The sequence below is a fragment of the Cavia porcellus genome, unplaced genomic scaffold (genome assembly GCF_034190915.1).
Source record: "Cavia porcellus strain 051 isolate PalLab524CR breed Dunkin Hartley unplaced genomic scaffold, mCavPor4.1 scaffold_13, whole genome shotgun sequence".
Taxonomy (NCBI): Eukaryota; Metazoa; Chordata; class Mammalia; order Rodentia; family Caviidae; genus Cavia; species Cavia porcellus.
In genome coordinates, this window is record NW_026947496.1 from 62,297,192 (window position 1) to 62,322,957 (window position 25,766).

At 37.5% G+C, this 25,766-nt stretch overlaps 1 protein-coding gene across 3 annotated transcripts in view; it reads right to left on the reverse strand.

Annotated features, from left to right (window-relative positions):
* LOC134478567 (uncharacterized) overlaps positions 1 to 25,766 on the reverse strand; it is a 187,834-nt gene that overhangs the window by 103,157 nt on the left and 58,911 nt on the right. The window contains exon 2 of one of the 3 annotated variants that reach the window (XM_063260285.1): positions 1,786 to 1,867. The exons of the other annotated variants lie outside the window; for them this stretch is intronic. The gene's annotated coding sequence lies outside the window, so the exon portion shown is untranslated. The remainder of the gene's footprint in view (positions 1 to 1,785; positions 1,868 to 25,766) is intronic. 3 annotated transcript variants of the gene reach the window in all.

Consider the following 25,766-nt stretch of genomic DNA (forward strand, 5'->3'; position numbering starts at 1 on the left):
TAGCTATAGCACTGGCACCATCAATCCAAGCACTAAACAATAAGCCAATCACAAATGCACAATGCAAAATATGAGGCCTGGGGGCCACAGACATAAACCATGACAGGTATTTATTGGTAACTTTCCTATTCTGATATATTGTGGGAAACAAATTGTATTATTTCTGCAGAAAGCACCTGCCTTTGTTTCTGTTTGATAAACAGAATACTTGAAATACCATTAAATACAGTTAAAATAACATTAAAATATTTTTCTATACCTTTTGCTATTTGTCCCAGTGAAGTAACAAGATTTTCGTATCTATGGCCAAAATGTTGGAGAGCTGGTCATGGTAAATGACCATGTGATTAGGGATTCATTTAGAGACTCTAATAATCATCCAACATTCTCTTTAAATGCCACTGTCACATGATCTTTTAGTTTTTCTCTCTGTTTTTGATACCTTTTGTTGAAGATATTTATTTCATAAACCAAGAAAAGTACTTACCAGCTTAAAATCAGTGTCTCCAAATCTTGACATTTCCCTGATTCCTAATTAAATAGGAAGGAAAATACAACACTAACCTGAAGAAGTATAACACTAATTCTGTAGGTCATGCATCCAGTTCCTTTAATCACATATTTTCTTGACAAATACTCTTTGTTGTTGTTCTTGTTGTTGTTATTAAGTTCTGTCAATTTTTTCAGGGCTCATGGATTTTTAATTGTGCAATTGGTTTCAATGCATGCAATGATGTGACTTCATGACTTAAGAATCAAAATTTCACACTGTTCCTTGAAAGAATTATATGCAAATAATAATACAATATGGCAATGAATGGCAAAGAAAGCAAATATTCTGCACTGTCCATTGCCCAAATGGTGAAATAGTCAGCAGTATAAGTAGTGCCAGGTTAAGGTCAACTCACTAATTCACTGTGCAACTCTAACGCATGAAAAATACATAATAGTGCTTAGGGATATGTGTTCTACAGTTTCTATATTTGTTCCAATCTACTCTGAGTTAGTGTGATCTTGATAATCCTAAGAACAGCAAAAACCATTAAATCAAGTCTTTATGCTAAACTAAAACCAGCAGACTCTAAAATACCAATAAATATTTCTATGTAAAGCTATTAAATTCAACAGTAAGTTCTCAAATTAAAATTTAGGATATTTTAAGTGGCAGTATTCACAACTCACTACATTAATCATTCAGGAAATCTGATTATAATCTACTGAGAATATTAGTACTTCTAAGAAGGAAGAGTTAAAGGAGAAAGAAGTCAAATTGGAAAGTCATAATGGTACCTGGGAGAAGGGGACTGGTTTAGATCTCTTGAAAACTGAGCAAGAAATAAGCAGAGCCAACAGCTAACATCCCAAATGAAAAAGAGAAGTAAAGTTCAACACAGACAAAGGGAGTCTGTCATAAACCAAGGAACAGTGTAACAGTGGTCCCATAGGTGTGGAAGAGTATTGAACAGAAATATATAATTGCCTAGACATGTCCATATAAAACCTATTAATCCAGAAACTAAGACTCTGAATGCATTCAATTAGTTCCACACTAGAATTTAAAATGCACAACATATTTTACCTTAGAATACTTGATCTCTCTGAGTTTAATCTCTCCATAAAATATTTTTAAAAATACTTTTAAAAACATTGCAAAGTTGCAAAAAGGAATTAGTTCTTAAAAAATAAGTTGTGACATATAAATGTTAAGTTGTGTTGGTTTCATTATTATGGTTTTGATAGTACTAATATTAATTGAATGAAATAACATTTTAAATACTGACATACTTTCCTCTCGGGTCAGTCTTGCTGCCTTGCAACCTTCTAAACATAGAGGTTGAAGCATCCATTGCTGGGTGACAGAACCAACCTAAAAACAAAGAAGTCATTTGCTTAACCATGACTTTTATGACATAAAAGATTTTTATGACATAAAAGGCATAACATTTATGAAGTAAGCACATAAATTTATGTAAGTGAAAATGGAGTTTTCTGAATTCCAAAAGTTTCACTTTATATTAAAAATCAAATCCTAATTCAAACATAGAGCTTTTTTTCTTTCCATAAGCAGATAATAAAAGATATAATACACAATACAAGAGCAAATTGCACTAAAATAGAAGGTCCTCAAAACTATTGTTAGACTATATTAAAGGAACCACAAAAAAAAAAATAAAGTGAGTTAGATATAAGTGAAGGTTTCTGCTACATCCTCTTACACATCCTCATACACCTCAGATTTCTGTTGGGAGCCGTAGCACTGTCAAGTCATCAGACGCGGTGATTGCGAGGCCTGTGGGAAAGTACAAAAGCCTGGGCTAGATTACCCCTCTCATCGAGCCCGCCTGTGTGGCACCTGTTTCTTATCACCCCACTAAGTTCCCGCCTCATAGGGTAGTCTGCCTAGCTATTAATCCTATATATAGCCAGTGCCTCCACCCCCGAGAGAGAGAGAGAGACTGAAGCACGGAAGGAGCCGCGGAGAGCGGACCGGTAGAGGCTTCGGGGCAGACTGAAGCACGGAAGGAGCCGCGGAGAGCGGACCGGTAGAGGCTTCGGGGCAGACTGTATAAGGAGAGAATAAAGAAAAGCCTGACCACCGCCAGACCTTGTCGTGTGTCTTTCCTGCCGGCCGGGAGCGGACATCGACATTTGGAGGCCCGCACGGGGATTGATCAACCCCGAGACGCGGCGGTGGACTGCATTCTCCTACACAGTGCTGCAGCTGCAGGACAGGAATCGGGACGAGAGCCAATGTGGGTCCCAGAGAGGTTGACGCGACAAGTCCCTCGACTGAAGATCAGGCCTGTTCCACCAGAGGCCAACCGCAGACCCAACAACAAGATGAGCCCTAAAAGAACTGCAGGACAATCCCTTTTTGGGGGCCTGGAACGGCTTGCTCCCCTATGTGCTACCCTTGTATACGCATGGCTCGCTCGCATGGCCTACGACCGCGTTTAAAAGTGACAGGCTTCCCACATTCTCCTCCCTAGACAACAACATGTAGCAGGGTGGGTGAGTCAATGACGGGTAAGAGCGTGCCTCCCCAGCACGACTCAACCTAAGCCAGGCCCTACCCCGTTCCGCTCGAAAGCCGCTGGATTGTTAGATAAATTTCTCTCCGAGGGGATTCGTGGAGAGAAATGAGTGCATGCCTATGTGCAACCAGGTTCCGTCCGGTTCATTCCTGGCCCTAGAAAAAAGGACGAGGGCCTCAGGGCCTTGGTGGACCCTGGGACGGCCGACCAGGGTCTATGCTAAGGGCCTACGGTGGGCCTCAGTTCGGGGCATAGGCCTCTGCACTCTATCCAGGACGGGCTGCGATGCGCGTAGCCATCATTTAAAATAAAATAAGGGGAGATGTTGGGAGCCGTAGCACTGTCAAGTCATCAGACGCGGTGATTGCGAGGCCTGTGGGAAAGTACAAAAGCCTGGGCTAGATTACCCCTCTCATTGAGCCCGCCTGTGTGGCACCTGTTTCTTATCACCCCACTAAGTTCCCGCCTCATAGGGTAGTCTGCCTAGCTATTAATCCTATATATAGCCAGTGCCTCCACCCCCGAGAGAGAGAGAGAGACTGAAGCACGGAAGGAGCCGCGGAGAGCGGACCGGTAGAGGCTTCGGGGCAGACTGTATAAGGAGAGAATAAAGAAAAGCCTGACCACCGCCAGACCTTGTCGTGTGTCTTTCCTGCCGGCCGGGAGCGGACATCGACAGATTTCAGTCCTGGAACTGGACAATGGGTATTGGAAATACTCCTCTCCACAATGTTTTGAGGACATAATAGTAGAGGGGACACTTTTTTCTGCTTCCAGTTGTTTCCAGGGATGATACAATATTTTTGAGTATACATCACCAACATGAGTAGTTTTGGTAAAGAAAGAGGACACTTATAGACAGAAGGAAAGATGTTTGAAGCAAACAAAGGGTCTTTGAGAATAATGTTTCTAAAACCTACATACAGTATGGAGAAAAATCAGACATTCCAGCTGTTCCACTAAACCCTCCAGATTGTCTGAGAGGATCACCGGACAATCAAAGAGACACAGAAACCACCAGTGGCTATGGCAACTCAAGGGCCTGAGTTTTCATTCCCTTCTCCTTCCTTCCTCACTGAATGGCATCTGTTCATGTACCTGGAACCTCTTGACCCACATCACAAAGGAAGTGCTCTGACTCTAACATAGGAGATGGCTAGCTGATAGACTAGTACACAAAATTAATAGGAAATATAAGTTCTGGGATCTCTGTCAGCGTGAGTACCATTTAACATTGGGAAAATCCATATCAAAGGAATTTTAATCTGCTATGAACTGTGCATTTTACTGATCTCCAAGCACATATTACATATATTTTGCATCCTACTTTTCTCATTATTTTCACCATCATTAACCAAAGTAAATTTTTTAAAAGGCAATGATGAAAAAATGTTAATAATTTCTAAGAATTATATTATTCTAAAAATACGTGGCATCAACAAAACGGAGACTAAATTAAATGTTTGAAATGTGCCTCTTTTCTTTGAGCTATGTAATTGTTGTTTCTAGAACAACCAAGTTATTGAAAAGTCAAAAAAAGTAGTAAAGAATAATTCTGCCATAGATGTTGGATTCTTCTTCAAATGCATACACCCACACACACACACATACATGTGCAAACACATACACACATTCACACCATCATGAGCTGTTCGAAAACATTTGTCCAACCTGCCCACATTATTCCAAGATGCAAAATTACAGTAATCTCAAATAAATTTACCCTTTGAGACTTCTAAACTTTTAAATATTGAAAAACACCCTGAGGAACAGGACTAGGGAATTAAGGCAGTCAAGTTCATTATCAGCCTTCCTTTTGGTCTCTTTTATAAGTACAGTGAAACAAAGGTCTCTGGAAGATAATGAAAACTTGAAGAACTGACAGCTGCTATCTCAAGTAGTTTCAACTTAACCACTTGCTTACTTAACTTAGTAAATGGACCCACTCAATTCCTTCACTAAGGAATAAAATCCATTCTTGTACCAGGTATGGGGAAATAGTTTCAAAGCAAAGAACACCACTTCCAAAAAAGAAAACTACAAACTGACTAAGTAAACACATGCCAATACATAATCTGCAACAAAACTTCTTTCTTGTATTAAACACAAAATACACCTAAACTAAAATCATTCGTGGTGCATTCTTATCTAAAATGCCATTCATTCCTCTTCTGAAACCAACATTGGGGAACATTTCACTTAAATCATCTAACTCTCAGTACGATTCTGTATCATCTGCTTTTTCACAAGGGTTTTTAGTTTTTTAAAATTCAAATTAACTTTTATATATTCAACAAGTTGGAATGTAATAGAAAAGACATTATGAAAAGTTTTTAATTAAAATGTAGGCTTAGTTTGAGTTAACTAATTCTCACTTCACTTTCCATTGCTTCTGCTCCTTTCAAAAACAGATCAGAAGTTGAGGATGAATCCTTTGTATGTCTAATAAAGTTTTTTCCATTGTTCCTTTATATGACTACTCTAACTATAATTTAAATTAACATCACCTTTTTAACGTAAATATATAAGGCAAAAAGTTTTTAGATAAATCTCCAGTTGTACAAGATAATATGATCATTTAATATGGTATAAAATCTCAAATGTAAATCACTTACATTTTTCTGCCTTTTAAACAAATATTTGATTTTTTATTTTTATTTTAAAGAGAATAAAACTAAGAAAAATACAACAGAATACATCCAATCAAAACAAGATAGTATAAGTGACACAGAACTTGAAAACAATACAAAATCAAAAATGGTTACCATAATGCCTCCTGTTGTCTTCAAAACAGATACCTTTGGACACAGTAGAAGTCAAACAGAACAGAACAGAACAGAACCAATAAAAATAATGAGTGCAATAAAGGACTTCAAAACAAGAAAATAATAAATCCAAAATGGGTACCATAATATATCTTGCTATCTTTGAAATAGTTGCCCATGCCATCAGATATAACAAAATCAAACAAAAAATAAATAAATAAAACCCAACCCAGCAAAACAATGAAAATGATACTGGCCTTCAAAACAAGGTAATAGGGGAATTAACAATGGCTACCACCTTCAGGAGATTCCCCATAGATGCCACAGTGCTTAGGGTGATCCTCTGAATAGACAATCAGAGGACTGGCCCCAGACCTGCAAAGTCAGTGAAACCCCAAACCCCATAAGCATCAAATTACATTACACCTCAATACCTATCATTGCCTCCTGCGTTTCTATGGATTAGCCGGTTGCTTATGGTGGTGAGGAGATTGGCTCTTTTTGTCTCCCAGTCTTACTCCTGAAAAGGCTGGGGTTTAGCTGCCTCCCCCACCCCACCCTAACCCACCCTCCACCCCCCCACCCCATCCCCTCCCCGTCCCCTGGTAGCTCACTCATGGTGCTGATTCGCAGGGAGGGCTTGCTTCTTGGTAACTTCTTGTTTTCGTCCCCCGACGTCTGCAAATAGCACAGACGCATAGGAAAAGACTAGGATCTGTCTGTCCCCCTAGCAGCCCATGCACGGCACTGATTGGCAGCAAGGGCTTGCTTCTTAGTGACTTCTTACTGTCTTCCCCCACAGTCTGCTAAGCTAATATTTGAATTAGATACAAGCTATTTAGTTTACTTGGATCATGGTTTGGTTTTTGTTTTGTTTTGTTTTGTTTTGTTTTGTTTTGTTTTGTTTTAATCAAATCTCAGCACTGTTCTTTTTGAGTTACAAATAGCTCTGAACAATCTACGAAGGGAATTGCATGTCTCAAAATACTACACAATGAATAATTCTCCATTTAACTTTCTTTTCAGTAATGGTAGCAAGAAGTCTAATGGTGGGGCTGGAGATTTAGCTCAGCGGCATAAGCGCCTGCCTTGCAAGCAGGCAGTCGTGAGTTCGATCCCTGGTACCGATAAAAAGGAAAAAGACAAAAAAAAAGAAGTCTAATGGCAAAGAGATGTTTAGGAAATAGGTTATTTCTATTAATTTTCTTCAATTATAAAATATTCCTTGCACTAAGGACACCTGAAACATATTTCTTCAAAATGAAGGCTGTTAAAACAATTCAGAAGGTACTACTTAGAAATTGCTACTAGTTTGACAGTTTTTTATAAACATATGGAAGTCAGCAATATTAAAATCTTCAATTAACTAGAATATTTGGAGGAGAAGATATAACTGAAAACAGGCCTAGAATTTTTTCTCAAACATATGTATTGCTTTTTAAATTAGAAATGAAAGAGAAAAAACATGGGACAAGCTAGACTGTCTAGCTCAATAGTCAATGAGTAAATATAATTAATGAATCAGCAACATGTAGTACTTATAGATTTTCATGACAAAAATAATTTTTTAAAGTAGGACTAAAGTCATGGAAGAGATGCAAGAGGTCTTGAAAATACATTCTCACAGAAACCACGCAGGTAATATAAATAAGCAGGTGTGAATGTCTTGTCTATGAAAGACAGGTGCTTGTCAACTTTGGCTAATTGCTACCATGGGGGGAAAACAGCCCAGATATAATTATACTCTCCCAGTTTTGTTATTGTTCCTTTAAGAGAAGCCAGAAATATATATCTTTATGTGAAATATCACAATTTTTAAATGTTCGATTAAACAGATGTTTAAAACGTATTAAGCCAATCTGTGTTACAGGAAGCCTAATTTGACCGGGGTACCAGTTTGAAGCTCTGATCTTAGATTGAGATGAATCTGGATCAGATGTGTAATCATAGTCTTGACTTATACAATAGTGCTAGACAGACAGGAAGCTTCTACAAAGAGAAATTAAAATTGATACTTAGAAGTTCCCTAAACTATAGGCAGATTATTGCCAGATCCTGACAACTACAAAGACCTACATGTCCTAATCCTCAGAATCTATGAGCACATTACCTTACTTGGCAAAAGGAATAATTAACTTATGTTAAAGGCTTTGAAGCAGGGAGACTGTCTGGAATCATTCTGATGACCCCCAATTTAATTACATAAGTCCACAAAACAGAAGAGGAAGGCAGATAAGTAGGTCAGAGAGTTGGGTTATGACGATTTGGACCACAAGTACTGACTTTGAATATTCCAGTATGGAGCCATATGCCAAAGAACACAGTTGCCTCTAGAAACTGGAAAAAGGCAAGGCAACCGTACCTCCTCTAAAGTTTTGATGAAGGAACACAGCTCAACTCATTTTAACCCAGTGAGATTCATGTTGTACTTCTGATCTATAGAACTGTCAAATTAAAAATTTGCATTGTTTAACCCACTAAAATTTTGATAAATTGTTATGGTAATAATAATAAACTCACACAGTGTCCCTAGTATGATTTTTTACAGATTGGGACATAAAGGTCTACAGAGTATAATAATAAAGCTAGAAAGAAAGTACTTTTGCCAGTCCACTGATCTGCCCACTGTATCAGCCTTTGATTGCTTTTGTGTCTGCCTTTGTGGAATTTTCCTATAAGAGCAAGAGAGACATTCTTTTTACCTAGGACTACTTCAATCATAATGTTTGGTTTGAGATTTAGAATTACATAAGAGGACAAGTGAAAGAAAAGAGATGTACTCAGTTTAAAAACACAAAGCTGCTCATCTCTGTAAAATCAGCCTACTTTTTATTGTTCTTTAAATGCTAGTCTTTGATCTTTTACTGTCTGACTAGTTTGGAATTTGCAGAAATGAAAACAGCTCAGATATGGGTTGCATGCCTTGCTGTCTCTGGAGGATTTGTAAGGATCTGTTATCCCATGGATTATGCACATTTTCTGTTGGCTTAGGTGTCAACCATCTGCAGAGTTACTGGAGCTGTGATATGCCTGCCGAGATCATGATTACAATCACAGCTCCATGGCAAGAGCAGTGCCAGAGTCAGCAGTGTGAAGGACATCGGAGCTCAGTCTTGCCTGGAAAAATCTGTCCATGTCACTCCTGCTTCCCTTTCTAGTGTGCAATAGCAGACCTGCACGACTGCCACATGCAGACTTTTCCCAAAGATGTTACAACCAGTGCCTGTGCTGCAGGCCTCTGAGCAAGTACGGATGCAAAGAGACAGTTGGCAGGGACAAGAGACATCTCTGCTTCTGGTTCTAAAAGTTCACAACAAAATATCTCAGTCCACTTCTATAAGTACCCTTTCAGACTGTCTTTCATGTACTAGTTAGTGGATTCCATCAGCAAAAACACTATGGAATAAGAATACAGGATGGGGAGGGGAAAGCAACCTCATAACATGGTCTGCCCCTCTTCTCAAAATAGCCAAAGCTGACCACATCTTCATTCATTTCTGTGCACACAGAATATCTATAAGCAAAAGTACATCTGTGCTAATGTCTCATTCCAGACAAACAGCTGAAAGGTAATATAGCTATCTTCCACTCATAAAAACCAACCTGGAAGATACCAGAAGTGCCATTTCTTTTGGCCAAGTAGATAGAGGCACACTGCTCAGGTAACAACGCTGAGGGTGTGCTGGGCTCAAAAACAAAGCAGTCCTAGTTGCCCTGCAACGTTCACGATACCTTCCATCTCCAACATTATGGCTACCCAGCACTGCTTCTCTTCTCAGTGACTTCTCCTCCAAGTTCAAGCACTAATACCCCCAATAATTTCTTTATATGCATCAGTTAGTGAAAGAAACAGAGTTCAAAGTGGGTAAAGCCAAAAAAAAAAAATGAAAATCAGTGGCAAGCAAAACTCAAATATCTGTGACTGTAAAACCAACTTTTAGCATGGTTTTACTCAACAAGACCATCAAAAGAGCTTTGTCTCTCTAGCTTTGGCTTCAGCTCTGACACCAAGTGGCTCCTCCATTCCTACTTATGTGGCAGCAAGATGGCTACCAACAACTTTACAACTGTGTTTCTAATGTCTCAGCAGCCCCAACTGAAAAGTACAATTCTTTTTTTTTTTTTTTTCCAAAAGTTACAACTAAAGTTACAGAATCAGGACTCTGGCTCCAAATAGCCACCCATAAACCAATCATGACTAACTAGGCAATATGGTGTCCATCAAATTATGGGACCACCTACCTCAAACCCATGATCTGAGAGTTGCTTGTTTCTCCACAGAAAATCAAAGTGCTATGTAAGAGGAAAAAAGAATGAATGCCAGGCTGACAAAAATAACTAAAGTCCAACTGTGCCTTATTCCAGGGCCAGAACAATGACAATAGCTACTCAAGAGGAGAGAGCTCATGAGTGTATTTTCCCTTCTTGAACTTTCTGCAATATTATTATATTTTCTTAATTTTTTAAATAGTAGTAGAGGACAAGAAGTCAAGGGAAAGAAAAGGCAAATCTAAGTTTTTAAATAAATGTAGATATGATAATGTAAATGTCAAGAATCTTCTTCAGAATGTGAGACTCTCTCAGTAGTAAGATGTTATCCTTTTTAATGCCTCCCCATGAGTGTAACTTTATTTGATCAGCGTTAAAAGTCACTCCTTCCAAAGATGACTAAATAAGACAAATGGCAACACAAACTGCCTTTCCAAATGATTTATGGAAGAACATGATTGTGAAGTAATTCAAAGGAATGTAACTTCTTTTAAAAAGAAAAAAAAATTTTTTTTCAACAAGTTCTATATGCTATCATGAGGTCTAGTAAAGTTCCTTAACTTAGACGGAGACCATTTTGATCCAACCCCAATCTCTCTCTCTCTCTAGATTTGTTTCCTAGTAAAACAACCATGTTCTCTCCCCTCATCAGCACTGGTCAATTTCTATTTGTATAACCGCAAAGCACTCGTAGGGGATTCCTGTCATCTTCCACCTACTTCACTGACTGGGAAATCATGCAAAGTTCATGATACCTTCTTTGTGCTTAATCTTTGACTATATAATTCTCATTTTTAAAGACCTAACTTAAAGATCCACATTTTCTAGGAAGCATTCCCTGATCTCCGTATTAAGTTTCTGAACTCTCAGAGATTATTATGAATACTTTTCTCTGGCCCTTATTTCATTCTGCCTTATATTATAGTTATGTGCTCTAAATAGACAAGGATGTATTATTTCTTACATATTTACAACTTTCAACCCAACTTAAAATCACAAATGAATTAATATTAATCTTATTTTATTTAAGGCATCACTGAGAAGCCTCCCAAAATGAAACTAAAACTGTTCCAACAAAACAAACAAAATAACCATTTATGCTGTGTACATAAATTTTTCCTGAGATGTCTATCATTTTATGCCCTCCTCCTAAAAACAAAAAAAGAGAAGTGGTTACAACCCACACTAAATAAGAAATAGACCTAACAATGAAAGCTTCCTCACTATAATCTGACTTCAGAAGTTATCTGAAATAGGGAGTAAAGTTAAAAATAAAGCTCTTGCCCAAAAAGCAAGCCAAGATATACCTAATTAGGCTGATCCAGGATCTTTCTAGAGATATGTTCCAGGTGGTTAAATATGACCATGCCTCTAGGCCACACCCTGGATCTAATTAGGCAACCAGGAAGGAAAAGTGAGACTTTAAATGAAAGGGCCACAAGTCATAACATTGACATTATACTTCTTCAAAATGCCGAAGTCCTTTCTTACCATAAAGCATTGTAATACTGACAAGCATGGGAAAGAGAAGTTTGGAATAATAAAAATTTTGTTGATGGGAAAGCTTCTCTGATTCTGGCACCAAAATTCTCAGTTAAGGAAAACAGCAAGGAAAAGCACAGGTTTTATTTTTTCATTCAGATGACTAGAAAACATCTAACGCAGTTGCCCTCTGGCTATTTTAAAGTGTTTTTCTTCTGAGAGAAATATCCCATGTAGGCTTTCCATCAAGTTTGATTAATGGGTGATAGAAGAATAATTTTACAAAGTATACCACCAGAAAATGGGCTCACTGTAAATGGTGAAGATTTGTCAGAGAGAGTGCCCAAACATTCTAGGATTATAAAAGTTATGTTTAATCAATATCACACATCCTTACAAGAGCAGTATCTAATAAGTCTGACCTCAACTCTCATCAGTTAATATATAGGATATAAACATGTCCTATGCATCTTTCAGAGCAAGGAAAGCCATCATCAAGAGAATATTTTTGCTACTAATTAATTTCTGTTCATATTTCCTCAAAATCTCAATGCTGATTTTGTTAAAAGATAATAAAGCAAAACCTTTTAGCTTAGAGATCATACACTTGTAACCCACTTCCTATGTTATTTACAACAACAATTTAAGGTACATCTTGTCAATTTTTAGCAGTAAAATCAAGATTTCAACATTTTTCCACAAGATTTCCATATTTTTCATACAATACTATTTAAATTCCCATAGCATTTCTATTTGCTCCAAGTATACTTAAGTATTGCCTAAATTAGTGTTTCAAAATAATATTTCAAATACTCTCAATTTATTTTAAGTAGGGGCTGGGGATTTAGCTCAGTGGCATAGGCACCTGCCTTGCAAGCGCACAGTCATGCATTTGATCCCTGGTACCGATTTAAAAAAAATAATAATAAAATGTTGTTCTTTAAATTTGAAAGAATTACTGAGTAACATTTTAAAAGTCTATCAGCTTATTAGCCATATGTATGTATCAAAGACCTATGTGTAAATCATTTTTATAAGAATACGTTTAGGTTCTGGAATGAAGCATTTGAGTTTCCACTATTTCTTGTGGGGAAATTCACTTTGATAGACAAGTGCTTTAGATTACAAGTGTAATTCCAGAACAAATTGGGCTCACAAACCAATGGTTTACTGTATAGTGAAAAAACTTGCCGTCAAATTTTAATCCTAGTTCTTTTTGATGCCCTTGAATGAACTACTTCAAGTCTTATGTGCCATGTATTTCTACTCACAAAATAAGGAAGTTAAATTAGGCAAACTCTAGAGTCTCATATTCTCTGAACTCATCAACGTATGCTGAATTTTTTCAAATCAACTTTGGGGGGCTGTAGCACAGTGAATGCTTAGATGTGTAAAGCCTTAAATTCAAGCCCAACAACACACACAAGAAAAAAGAGTTAAAGTTAAAAATTAATTCACTTTATTGAAAAGCTTCTATATCATTAATTTAAACATTAATTAAAAATTAAAACTATAGCCTGTACTCATAAGGCTCCTTTTGTAAAAAGGAGTTCCTAAAATCCTGCTTTTCTTAAATAGAATGAAGATTATTTCTGCATATTCTACTAGCCTCTGGCTCACATAACAAACCAACAAAAATATGTTGCTCTTTATCTTTTTATCCCAGTGTTCCGTGTCTGGACAGGGACATAATAATGGAACATAATAAAAGATTTTTATTTTCAACCTCTTGTTGCTTGAATTTTTCTAGGTAACTTATATGATCCAAGACTTCGGGGGGAAAAGAAGAAACCTTCAGCACAAATGGGTTAAGAACAAAGAACTGGCGATAGCTTTGGTAACTAAATTCTTTATTATTGCCACATGGCTCACAGTTTAGCACTTCACTGCCCTCTCTTGGTAGGTAGTGAGATAACAGAAACCAATTGCCTTGTAGGGATTGGAATTTGACCTCAGGATTCAATAAAAACTATTCTTGCCAACCAGACATCTAATAAGGCAAGTGTAAATGTAATCTGTAATATTTTAATTTGTTGCTCTTAATTTTGGTTTCCTCATCAGGGAACATCTATGTGCAAGAAGCTTATTAGGAAGTACTCTGGAGATCTACACTTCTTACAGAAAGACAGAAGACAGGCGATTGGCTGTAATGGGTTCCAATCAAGGCCTTAGTCAGCTCCCAGGAGAGTTCTGAAGTTGATTGGTCCTTTGGCACTGTTTTATCATTGGGTAAGAAGACTGCTAAAATAGTCTCATAAAAACCAACCTTCAGATTCAAGGTCTTTACATCCCTGAAAGGGTCATGAGTCTGAGCAAAGTGACTTCCTACACGGGTAGTTTCTGGAAAGAGCTTGACAGAAAACAATCATCTAGTATCACTCCCAGAGGTGGAAGAATAAACTCTTTGGTCCTAAAGGAGAACCTAGGAGTAGTATCTCTGTGTCTGCTGCACAATTACTCAACATTGTTAATCGTTCTTTTTCTTACTAAACACTATCGCAAACTCCATATGACTAATCTTAGAATTACAAAAATAAAAGGTAATAACTACCAGAAACAGTGTAGCCACTTTGTAAAACAATTTCACAATTTCTTTAATAATTAAATTTACTGTATGATCCAAAAACTCCACTCCTCAATGAGAGCGAAATAAAACAAAGCCTTACAAGGTAGTGATCATAACTGTATTATTCATAATAGGCAAAAAATGGAAGAAGGAGGAAAGGAGTGAAGAGAAGGAAGGGTCATCATCATGTTAGTCCCAAGTGGTGTAATTGGATCAGTGGGGCCATTTTCTTTGAACATAGAACATGGGGTTAAAATAGCAGTCTGCTTCTGCCAGATTATGTCAGATCAGTGGGTCCCTGAACCTTTGAGTTAGTACTAAATTCATTTTGAGGATGGCTCACCATAGGCAAGGCTCCTAAACAGTATGACAGATAACTCCCTAAAGCAACTGGTAGCGGACTGGCCTGTCAGTTATAAAAATACAAACATTGTAAGGTACATGTATAGGGTATATTTCTAAAGTCTCTGGCTTTACAAAATGAGTCAAATGGAAATGACTTCCTCGTTTTTATATACATGTATAGGCTTAGTAACAGTTTGCCTTATTCTTCAAGATTGCCCTTGATGCATTTTAACTCAATTTCACCAAGACACAAAATTCACAGAAGACAAATGTAGAAATGAGGATGGAGACAGGGAAGGAGTGAGAGTGGGAGAGAAAGAGAGGAGAGGGGTATTTAACTTCCATGGAGAGCATATGCAACCCCGCAGTTCCCTACTCTTCATATATTATGTCGCTTAATTTAACCACAGTTTTGTAAAGTGGATATTATTATTTAATGAGAAATCTGAGGCTCAGAGGATTAAGTAGTTCATCTGAAGTCATCCAGCATAGTAATACAATAACCATGGATAAGACTCTATAAGGCACAGACCACTTTACAACTTCCTGCTTCCATGAATAGAATTAGGGTTTCCCTGTAAAAACTGAATATTCTCCTATAAAATATCCTGGAAAGAAGCTCTTCCTGCAACTGAAATGAATCTCTGGAAATTCAAACCCTTCTCTCTGGTCACTTTGCCTAGAAGAACAAAGTTTAGAGAGATGTGGAATAACTGTGAAAATGAGTTACTCTTGCTTATGTCGAGTCCGGACAGAATGACTGAGAAGCTGGCTGATACGCAGAAGTTTGATTCTCAAGGAACAGATGCTCAAGTGGTATTTACAGTACAAAACGTTATTAGGGAAAAACACCAGTGAAGAAAGGACAAGACCAGAGCAATGGACAACTAAAGCTTAGATGTGATACAAACCTTACCCAGCCCTGAACAAGCTAGTGGGAATCTGCCAAACACAACTGTCCTGCATCTACTGAACCTAGAAAGAAAGCTTCAGTCCATGAGTACTGGAAAGTTATTCCATAGTGGTACATCATTTTCACTATAGTCTGGCTCCAATTGGGCTAAGATAAATGAGAAAAAGAGTTTCTAACCATAATAAAAAATAGATACAAAAGAACAAAATATGGCTTTGAGGTTAATTTAGGACAAAGGAGAAAGATGCCTGTTAACTTCCTTTATATACAGATGCACAGTGCTCACTCTCACATATATATGGTCCTTAACTTACATGATATATAAATAAGTGGAATAGTTCCTAAAACCTCCTCATGTAGCTCTGAAGTTTCATGTATATTTTGCATATCTAATGTGGTAACTGAAAATTGCTGAAACAAACAGATAAGTATTTATTTTATAAATTGTAAAATGATGTGCAGATAGAAAGAACCATTACATAGAAAAAACTACTTAGATATCCTCACAGCTTTATAAGTAGTGTCGACTTTATACACAATAATATATTCTTAAAATGTGTATCAATTTTTAAAAACATAATATATATAAATTGTCTAACTTACATAACTACCATGAAGTATGTATATTCCAGGAACTTTATATTCTTGATGTCCTGCTGGATGTGAAATGGTATCTCTAATAAAATTAACTGTTTATTTAAATGTTTATATTTCCTCTTCTGTGAAATATCTTCATACTTTAAATCAGTTTTTTGTGGTGTATAGATATCTCCCTTTATTTTGTTTGGATAATCACCTTTTGTTAAAATCTACGTTGTACACATGTTGTCACAACCTATAGACCTTTTCATTTTCTTTTTGGTGTTTTCTAAGTGAATAGAATTTCTGAATATTAAAAGAGTAAAATTGTAAAACATTGTTTTAAAAATAAAATAATAGATGCAAGAGATATAGTGGTCAGAATGACTTCCAGTTACAAGTACAGACTATTTTCATTTATTGAAATAACGTTACATATTGTCTCACATGGAGGGATATTCAGAGGCAGAGAAATTCCGAAGTTTTCATTATCAAGGTTCCATTTTCCTGTCATGACCTGGCTTCTCTTCTCTCTTGGCTTCATCATTAGGCTGGTAGAAAAGTAGGGGAAGATGATTCCAAATAGAACATTCTAACAAGGTAATATCAAAAGGCAGAAGAGGAGATGGTCTCTTCTGTCATATCCTTCATAAGTACAAAATAATTTTTTCTGGAGTGCCCACACACATTCACCCCATCAGATCTTCTCTCACACCAAAAGGAACCACAGGTCACCACTAAACTAATTGGTGGCAATAATTCAGTTGCAATAATTATGAATGGTTTATTATAACTTAGGATCTACCTGATATAACCAGGGATGAGGACAACTTCGTCTAAAATACTCTGAGTGAGAAAAGTGGATACTTGTACAAAAACAGAACTCTCTCAGAAAGAAGAGAAGGGCAAAAAGTTGTTTGGAAATGTTACCAACATTATTACCTATACAGGTCTATTGCTGAAATAAGCTAATGTCACCTAGACAAGCAATTAGAGTACAAGGATCAAGAGTAGCAGAAGCAGCAGTTTAGAATAGTGGACTTCTTTCTGCTGTTTATATCCCATGTCCGAAAAAGTCTGTATCCTTAAAACAAAGTAAAACCCCTCCTACAAAGCTAATTTCCCAGATTAATTTCACTGGGGTTCTGGTTATCCTATACATCACAAATAAAATGACTCCTAAGTTTATGGGTTCAAGCATGAGAATACAATTTTCTCATATCTCAACTAACAACATTTTGAAAATTTATTGACCAAGAAATCACCTGCATGGCCTAACATCACTCTCTAGTTTTATACAGAAGACAGCAGAGCTGCTTAATTGCTGTGAGATGAGGAAAAAATGCCACTTACAGTACTTCCTAAAACAGGTACTACATTGCAAATCTTAAATATTAAATGTTGTCATTTGACCTAAACTATAGCCTGAAAAGACAGTTTATAACTCACTCAAAAAATACTTAGTTGATTTCTCTAAATATTACTTTTTTAAAATTTTATTTAAAAGGAAAAAGAGAAAAAACAAAACAAAGCAGTGTAAGGGTACAATTAATACAGAACTACAAAAAAAAAAGCAGTAAGAAATCACCAGTTAATAGATTACAATTATCATCCTAGAGACAGTTGCTCAAGTCACAGTATCAAAGCATAGAAAGTGGACATTCAAACAGTGAGACTGCAAACAGTTGTGTTCAATAAATATTACTATTGAGTGAAAAATTTAACTGTTTTCTACTAGGGCAAAAAAGAAGTTTTCATTATACTTTAAAATTGAATGGAACATTTTATTATTATTTAGTAGAATCATCCACCAATATTTTATTTAAGGAGTAGTTTTGTTTCATTATAAGAAGAAAATAAAAGTAAGTTCTATTCCTATGAAAAAGGCTTGTGACTCCAGCTCTGACACTCATTGGATGGAGGTCTTAAATTCTTGGGATCAAACTAACCCTCTTCTTTTAGTTGTGGATGTTGGGTACTGCATCCAAACAATAAGAAAGTGACTAAGAAATAGCCCAATCCATTATTTAATAAATAATAAACATAAAATTTAAATAAAGACCAAAAATACTTGTTTCCTTTATTAAAAACCTGATTATTCCCACTACCTTTTCTCTCTCTCTCTCTCTTTTTCTCTCTCTCTCTTTCTCTGTCTGACTCTTCTTTCTCCATATATGTGATATATATGATATATATCACACACATATATCATAATTACATAAAAGATTATGGTTAACATTTTTTTTCTTTTTGAGATGGGGTCTCAGTTTGCAATTCAAACTGGTCTTGGGCTCACTTGGCAACCCAGGCAGGTCTTCAACTTGCAAAAGATTCTTCTGGCTCAGCTTCCCAAGTGCTAGAATTACAGGAATGTGCCACCACACCCAGCTAAGGTTAACATTAAACTGAGAACAATTTATAGTTTTTGAATCCACAGAAAAAGATTAATCAAGGAAAATAAGGGTTAGTGGGAAGAAAAATGCATGGCACAAATAAGAACACACAGAAAGGGCATCTAGACCTAAGAAGACTGAGGAGGAAAGCAGCTAGAAGAAACAAAAAGATGCCATCCAATGCAGTAAGAGAGCAGAGAGATACGGTGCCTCTTGAATGAAAAACAAAACAATTTTTATGCTCTTTATATTCAGAATTGCTCAACAGAACTAGTATAAATGAGAATGGCTATATATATCTTCCATTTCTGGGTTGTACTTTCTCATTCAGCATAATAACCTATAAAAGAAAAATCAGATTACAACAGTGAGCTATCAGCTGAATAAAAGTACTACTAAACAATAAACCAATAACCAGGTTACTGGGGCCGTAGGAAGTTCTTTCTCTTAGACGATATAATTTTTAGGCAAATTCCAGCTGAAGTTTTAAGGTTTAGATATAGTGTTATAATCACCACTACATCATCATCATCTAATTACCATCGACTTCTGAAGTATGGTAGTTATCAAATAAAATATTTTGTGAAGAATGTTTTAATTACAAAATGAACCACTTGTTTTACTGCAGTGTAAGAAATCAGTTTGGTACCATGTCTTTAAAGCTGTTGTTAAGCAGATACGTAACCCCAGATTCTGCAGAGACTGAGGAAGAGTGATGGGAAGCTCCAGGCCAGCCTCAAGCAACTCAGTAAGGTCCCAACTCTAAGGTAAAAATGGGTTGAAGATGCAGCTCAATGATAGCGGGCGTCACACCTTGCCTCTGTGAGGCCTGTGTTCAATTGTGAGAGAGACACAGAGAGAAAGACAGAAACAGAGAGAGAGAGAGACAGAGACACAGAGAGGGAGGGAGGGGGAGAAATCAAGAAGATCATGGCTCAAGCAGCCTCTCTGAAACCTGGAATCAAAACACCTAGAAAACAACTTAATGAAGAAAAAGGAAGAGGAACTCAGGAAATTAAAAAGTAGGAGAAAAAAATCCAGAAATCACAAAAAAAAACTGGAAAAAAATATATAATTCAGAGAAAAACATAAAGCAATCGGAAACACTAATTCCCAGTACCAAGAAAAGGGGACCTATATCCACAAACACAAGGTAAGCACAAATAGAGCTCACACCTCCAGTGATAAACAATAAATCAATAGGACATCGCCCATGAAAAACCCCACAGTTAATGTAAGTGTGGATTATTACTCTGAAAGTGATTCTCTCCCCATGGCAGGCTAGGATTGGAGAAGAAATACACTGCAGCACCCGTATTTGGGGATGATTTATAATTAGGAGCCATTTAGAGAAAGGATTAAGACTGAACAACTCTACAGTCAAAATCCATTCCACACTCTTTTTTTACTTCTTCTCTTCTCTCCCTTTGCCGTTCCCCTTCTCTTGTTCCTCTTTCCATTTGAACATGCTCTTCCTACTTTCCAGTATCTATCCTACATTGTCCACCTTATTTAATCTTTGAGGATCTCATAAAAGAGTGACACTGTTATATTTAAACTTTTGTGTCAAATTTACTACATTTAGGCTGTTGACGACAGTGGGGGAAGGGAGCAAGAAGCCAACTAGAAGCAAGTCCTCCCTGTGAATCAGTGCCATTTGTGGGCACTAGGAAACAGCCAGATCCTCTCCCACTCAAGCAACTGGCACATGGGCTGGGAAACAAGAGCCAAAGCCCCTCAACATAAGCCACTGGCTGATCCAGAGAAATACAGGCTGTGATGACAGCTATTGAGGTGATATGCAATTTGATGCCTGTAGAGTTTGGTGTTTCACACTTTGTAGGTCTAGGACCAGTGGTCTGATCATCTATTCAGAGAATGATTATACAATGTGGCACTTATAGGGGATCTCCTTCTGAAGGTGGTAGCCATTGTTAACTCCCTATTATCTTTTTTTGAAGGCCAGTATCATTTTCATTGTTTAGTTGATGTGGGTTATATTGTTCTGTTTTGTTTGAATTGTTATATCCAATGGCATGGGCAGCTATTTCAAAGATAACAAAATATATTATGGTAACCATTTTGGATTTACTATTGACTTGTTTTGAAGTCCTTTATGGCATCCATTATTTTGTCTTTATTGGTTCTATTCTATTCTGTTTTGTTTGATTTTTACTACATCCACAGCTATTTGGAAGACAAGAAGAGGCATTATGCTAACCATTAAAAAATATATTAAATTTAAGAATATGAGCTCTAGGTGCACTCATTTCTGATAAATCCTCAAATTTACCCTTCTTTACATCAGAGTAATACTCCACTTGTCATGGTTTATGTCAGTGGCCCTCAGGCCTCATGCACTTGCATTGTGCGTTTGTGATTGGTTCATTGTCTAGCACTTAGATTGATGTGTCAGTGCTATACTCACCTAGAGGTGGAACCAGCATATAATATAATGACTGGAAGAAGGCATGTCTCTCTCTCTTTCCGGTTTCTACCTTGCTGTTTGCAGCCACCAGGAACTGAAGCTCCGCCATGCCTTGGAGCCAACTGAGTATGGACTGAAACCTTCAAAAACTGTAAGAAATAAACCTTTCCTTTCCCAACTTTGGGCATCAGGTATTTTGTCACAGCAATGAGTTAAAAAGTAACTAAGACAGAATTTATACTGAGAGTGGGGCCATTGCTGTGACTATACCTGACCATGTTTTTCAAGAGGCTTTGGAAATGGCTTGTAGGCAGAGTTTGGAAAGGTTCAGACATGTCACCTGGATGTATAGAGCTGGAGCACCTTAGGCTGTTCTGTACAGGAGATTCTGTTCAGAGCTCAGGAGACCAGAAGGCTGATGGCCTGATGGTAAAGACCAGGCTTGTGAGGTTTCTGCTAGGAAGAAGGATTGCATTGGTTGTTAGACTCCCCATGATGTGTATCATGGCTTGGCAGAAAGTTTGCCTGCACTTTGTTCATGCTCAGAGACTGAGATTAATGGCAATGGACTGATTAATCTGGCAAAGGAAATTTCAAGGCAGTTGACTGTTGAAGCTTTGGCATGGCTACTGTTGGGGGCTTTTAGCCAGATATATGTTGCAAATCAAGAGCAAAGAGCCCAGCAGGGTAATTTAAAATGCTATGAGTTTGGCCAGAAGGAAAACTCCAGTAAAGCTGTGGATTATAATGATAGAGCTGAGACTTTGATTGCTGAAAAGGAACAGAGAAATAAGAAACATGGCCGGGAGCATCCCAGCAAGCAGTGGGCCTCCATCCTTTGCAGCTTCAAAACTGCAAAAGTGAAAGAATTTCCTCAGAGGAGAAAGCTTCAGAGCACCATGCTCCAAAATGGTGACAGTGGCCACACGAGGTTCCAGAATGGCGGCAACCACATGACGTTCCAGAATGGCAGCAGCCACATGAGGTTCCAGGATGGTGGCAACATAGAGAAGCTTTTCTTCACAGTCAAGTAAACAGAGCCCAGTGATCCAGGAACTGGGCCCCTGCAGCCAAAAGAGAGAAAAGCCTGGCTACTGCTCCAGCTGGCAGCAAACTTTGGTGGCATCCACATGGTGCTGATTTTAGGTGCAAGGAAAATGCACAAATTCTGAGGGTAAGGCAGCTTCCATCTTGATTGCAAAGGACCTGGGAGGCCAAGCAGTGTGCCCATGAGAGGAAAATTTGTAAAGATGTAAGGGTGAAGCCAAAGGTACAGTGGAGACCCAGAAGTTTGGAAAAGTCAGGACCATCGATCATCAAGGAAAGCTGCAATAAGCAAGCAGAGAGATGCTGTGGGAGCTGAAATCCCTGGAAGTGCCATGAGAGTGGGATCATCCAAGCCTTTTTGGAGCTTGCAACCAGACTGCTTCAAATGCTGAATATGGAACTCTAGGACTTGATGTTCACCCTGTTGGATGTTAGACTTGCTTTGTTTCCAATGCTTTATATTCCTCTGATTGTAACTTTTGGAATGGTAATGTTTATCTTGTGCCTTTGCATTTCAGAAATGTTTAATCTTGTTTCATTTGTACAGGGGGTTACAGTTAAGAGTTTTCCATAGATATCAGAGGAGAACTGGGACTTGGACTTCTCAGCAATGCTGAAAATGTTAGAACTTTGGCAACTCTTGGAGATGGACTAAATGTCTTTTGTATAAAGGATGTGCATGAGTCTTTGGGGGCCAGGGATGGAATGCCATGATTTATGTGGTTGGCCTCCATGCCTCATGGGTTTGCATTGTGCATTTGTGATTAGTTCATTGTCTAGCACTTGGATTGATGGTGTCAGTGCTACACTAACCTAGGGCTGGAGCCAGCATACAGTATATGGCAGGAAGAAGGTGTGTCTCTCTCTTACTGGTTTCCATCTTGCTGTTTCCAACCACCATGAACTGCAGCCCCAAAATGCCATGCTGCCTTGGAATCAATGGAGTATGGACTGAAACCTCCAAAAACCATAAGAAATAAACCTTTCCTTTCCCTACTTTGGGCATCAGGTATTTTGTCTCAGCAATGAGTAAAAAGTAACTAAGACACCATTGCACATAAATACATTTCCTTCATCCATTCTTTTTTTTTTGGTATTTGTTTAATTTTTTATTTTAAATATAATAAAACCAAGGAAAATAGAATAAAACCAATCAAAATAAATTAGTGTAAGTGACACAGGACTTCAAAACCTTATGACATCAACAACAGTTACCATAACGCCTTTTGTTTTGTTCAAAATAGCTGCTGATACTTTTTGATGTAGTAAAAATTAAACAGAACAGAATAGAATTGAACCAGTCAGACCCCAAACCTCCACCTGAGAGAGTGGCCACCTCTGTACCTGCACTCTCACCCTTAGTGACACCCCCGCACAACCTGGTCCTGGTATTGCTATTGATCTTCAGCTGCCCCTCCTCCTCCCAGAACCTTGGGCTACAATAGATTAACCTTGCTGAGTTAAGGGGAGACTTAGTAACCCCTAATCCAAATAGAGGACCTCAGCAGGCTTCCATAAGTGTGGTGAGTTTGTCCCTAACACAGAAGTTTTCAGTGGGTAAATAGGAGCAGTAATGAAGTCTCCTCCAGCTGTAGGACCTCCTCCAATAGTTTTGGAAGTGAGACCATTTTCACTGTTGGTTCTGCCTACCCAAGAACAAATGATATCTTTCCATTTTATGATATCCTCTTCAATCTCCTTTTTCAAATTTTTTACTTTTCAATGTAGAGGTCTTTTGCTTTCTTGGTTAGATTGATTCCTACATATTTCATTTTTCTGGATGAGTGCGGATGAGTCCTTCCTCCACACAGAGAAAGAACATCATGTTGAGGAGGGTACCAATAAGGCTTCCCCCAATCTGAAAAAAATTAAAAGGGCTTATGAGACACCAGTGACACAGTAGAATTCCAGCCAAGACAAATACTATAGAGAGATATCTGGTGGCCTGGAACAATATGAAGACAGTAACAGAAGGAACTAAGGGTTGATTTACATCAATACTCCTAGGCTAGTCAGCCTAGAAAGAATGTAGGACTTACCCAACAGGCCCTACAGGAGGAATTCAGGTAACTGGCCCACCTTTTCATTGTGGTAGCCAGAAATTGGACAAACTTCAACCACACAATAGGACCCTAAGATACACACCACTGACAGTTGAGACTAGTGGGATTGAAAGACCAAATATTAGCCCAAAAGGTAAAAATGACAAAACAAAAAAGCAAAATGCAATCTCAAATGTCTAGTCCATCAGGAGCAAGCACAGGAGACACTGAAATAGAGGACTTTAAAAGTCATACACCTGAAATCTCTGAAAAGATAGCAAGTGAAATAAAGAAACAAACCCATGAGGCTATAGAGAAATAGAAATAGTTTCTCATATATAGACAGAAATGACAACCTTAATAAAGGAGTTGCTCAGCATAATTAGAAAAGAAAAAGACAGAGATTTTTTTTTAAAAGTACAGGAGCATGGGAAAATGATTGAAACCTTGAATGAACAATACTGAAAACAAGTAGAATGCATGAAACAAATTCAAAGAGATATGCAAGAAATAAAAAATTCTATTTAAAACTGGTGGAACTGTTTAAATGAAGCTGAAGATAAAGTTTCAGACCTTGAGGACAGGATCCCAGCTAATGATCATAAAAATATAGAACTTTTAAAAATAACAAGGCAGCATGAAATGACAATTCAACAGCTCAAGATGATGCCAAGAGAAACAATATAAGACTAATAGGCATCACTATGCAGTTCAGTCTGGCCTTGAGCTCATTTCATAGCCCAGGCTGGTCTCAAACTTGCAACAATTCTCCTGCCTCAGCATCTGAAGTGCTGGGATTACAGGTGTGTGCTACTGCAACCAGCAATAATCATTCATCTTTTGATTTGTATATGGGTTATTTCTATGTCTTATCTGTTATAAATTGTGCTGATATAAACATTGGTATATGTATATCACTGTGGTATGATGCCTTTAACTATTTCAGGAAAAGACCAGAAGGACAATAGCTGGGTCAAATAGAAGCTTTAGTTTTAGTTTTTTGAGGAATCTCCATACAAATTTCTGTATCAGTTTTACGAACTTACATTCTCATCAATGATGAATAAGGGTTCCTTTTCCCCCACAGCCTTATCAGCATTTCTTATTGGCTGATTTATTGATGATAGCCATTATATGTCTGGAATGAAATGGAATCTCAATGTTGTTTCAATTTGTGTTTCTTTAATGATCTGTGATGCGGAGCAGTTTTTCATATATCTATTTGCTGTTTGTAATTCTTCATTTAAGAAGTCTGTTTCTTTCAAATGCACATTTTTGGACTGGATCTTTAAATTTGGGGGTGTGGTTTTATTGATCTCTTTATATATTCTATATACTAGACCTTTGAGGAGTAACTGGTAAATATTTTTTCCAGTCTGTAGGTTGTCTCCTCACTCTGTTGGTAGTTTCTTTCACTATGCAAAAGCTTTTAATTTGATGTGATCTCAATTGTTGACTCTTTGTAATATTTCCTATGCATTCTGGGTTTTGTTCAGAAGGTCTTTGCCTGCTCCTAGAATTTTACCTACTCTATATTCCACCAAAATAAGTGTTCCTGTTTTTTTATATTTTGATCTTTGGTTCATTTTAATTTTAGTTCAGTGCATGGTAACAGACATAGGTCTATGTTCAATTTTTGTCATATGGATAGCCAGTTTTCCAAGTGCCATTTGGTAAAGATCCTTTATTTCTTCCAGTGAAGCTGTTTGGCTCTTTTCTCAAAGATAGGGTAGCTAAGTATGCTCAGAATTGTATCTACATCTTCTATTCTATTCCATTGTTCATCAGGTCTGGGTTTTTTTGTGTGTTTTTTTGTTTTTTGTTTTTTGCCAGTATCACAGTAGCTTGGTAGTACAATTTCAAACCAAAGATTGTGATGCCCCCTGCCTTGCTTTTGTTGCC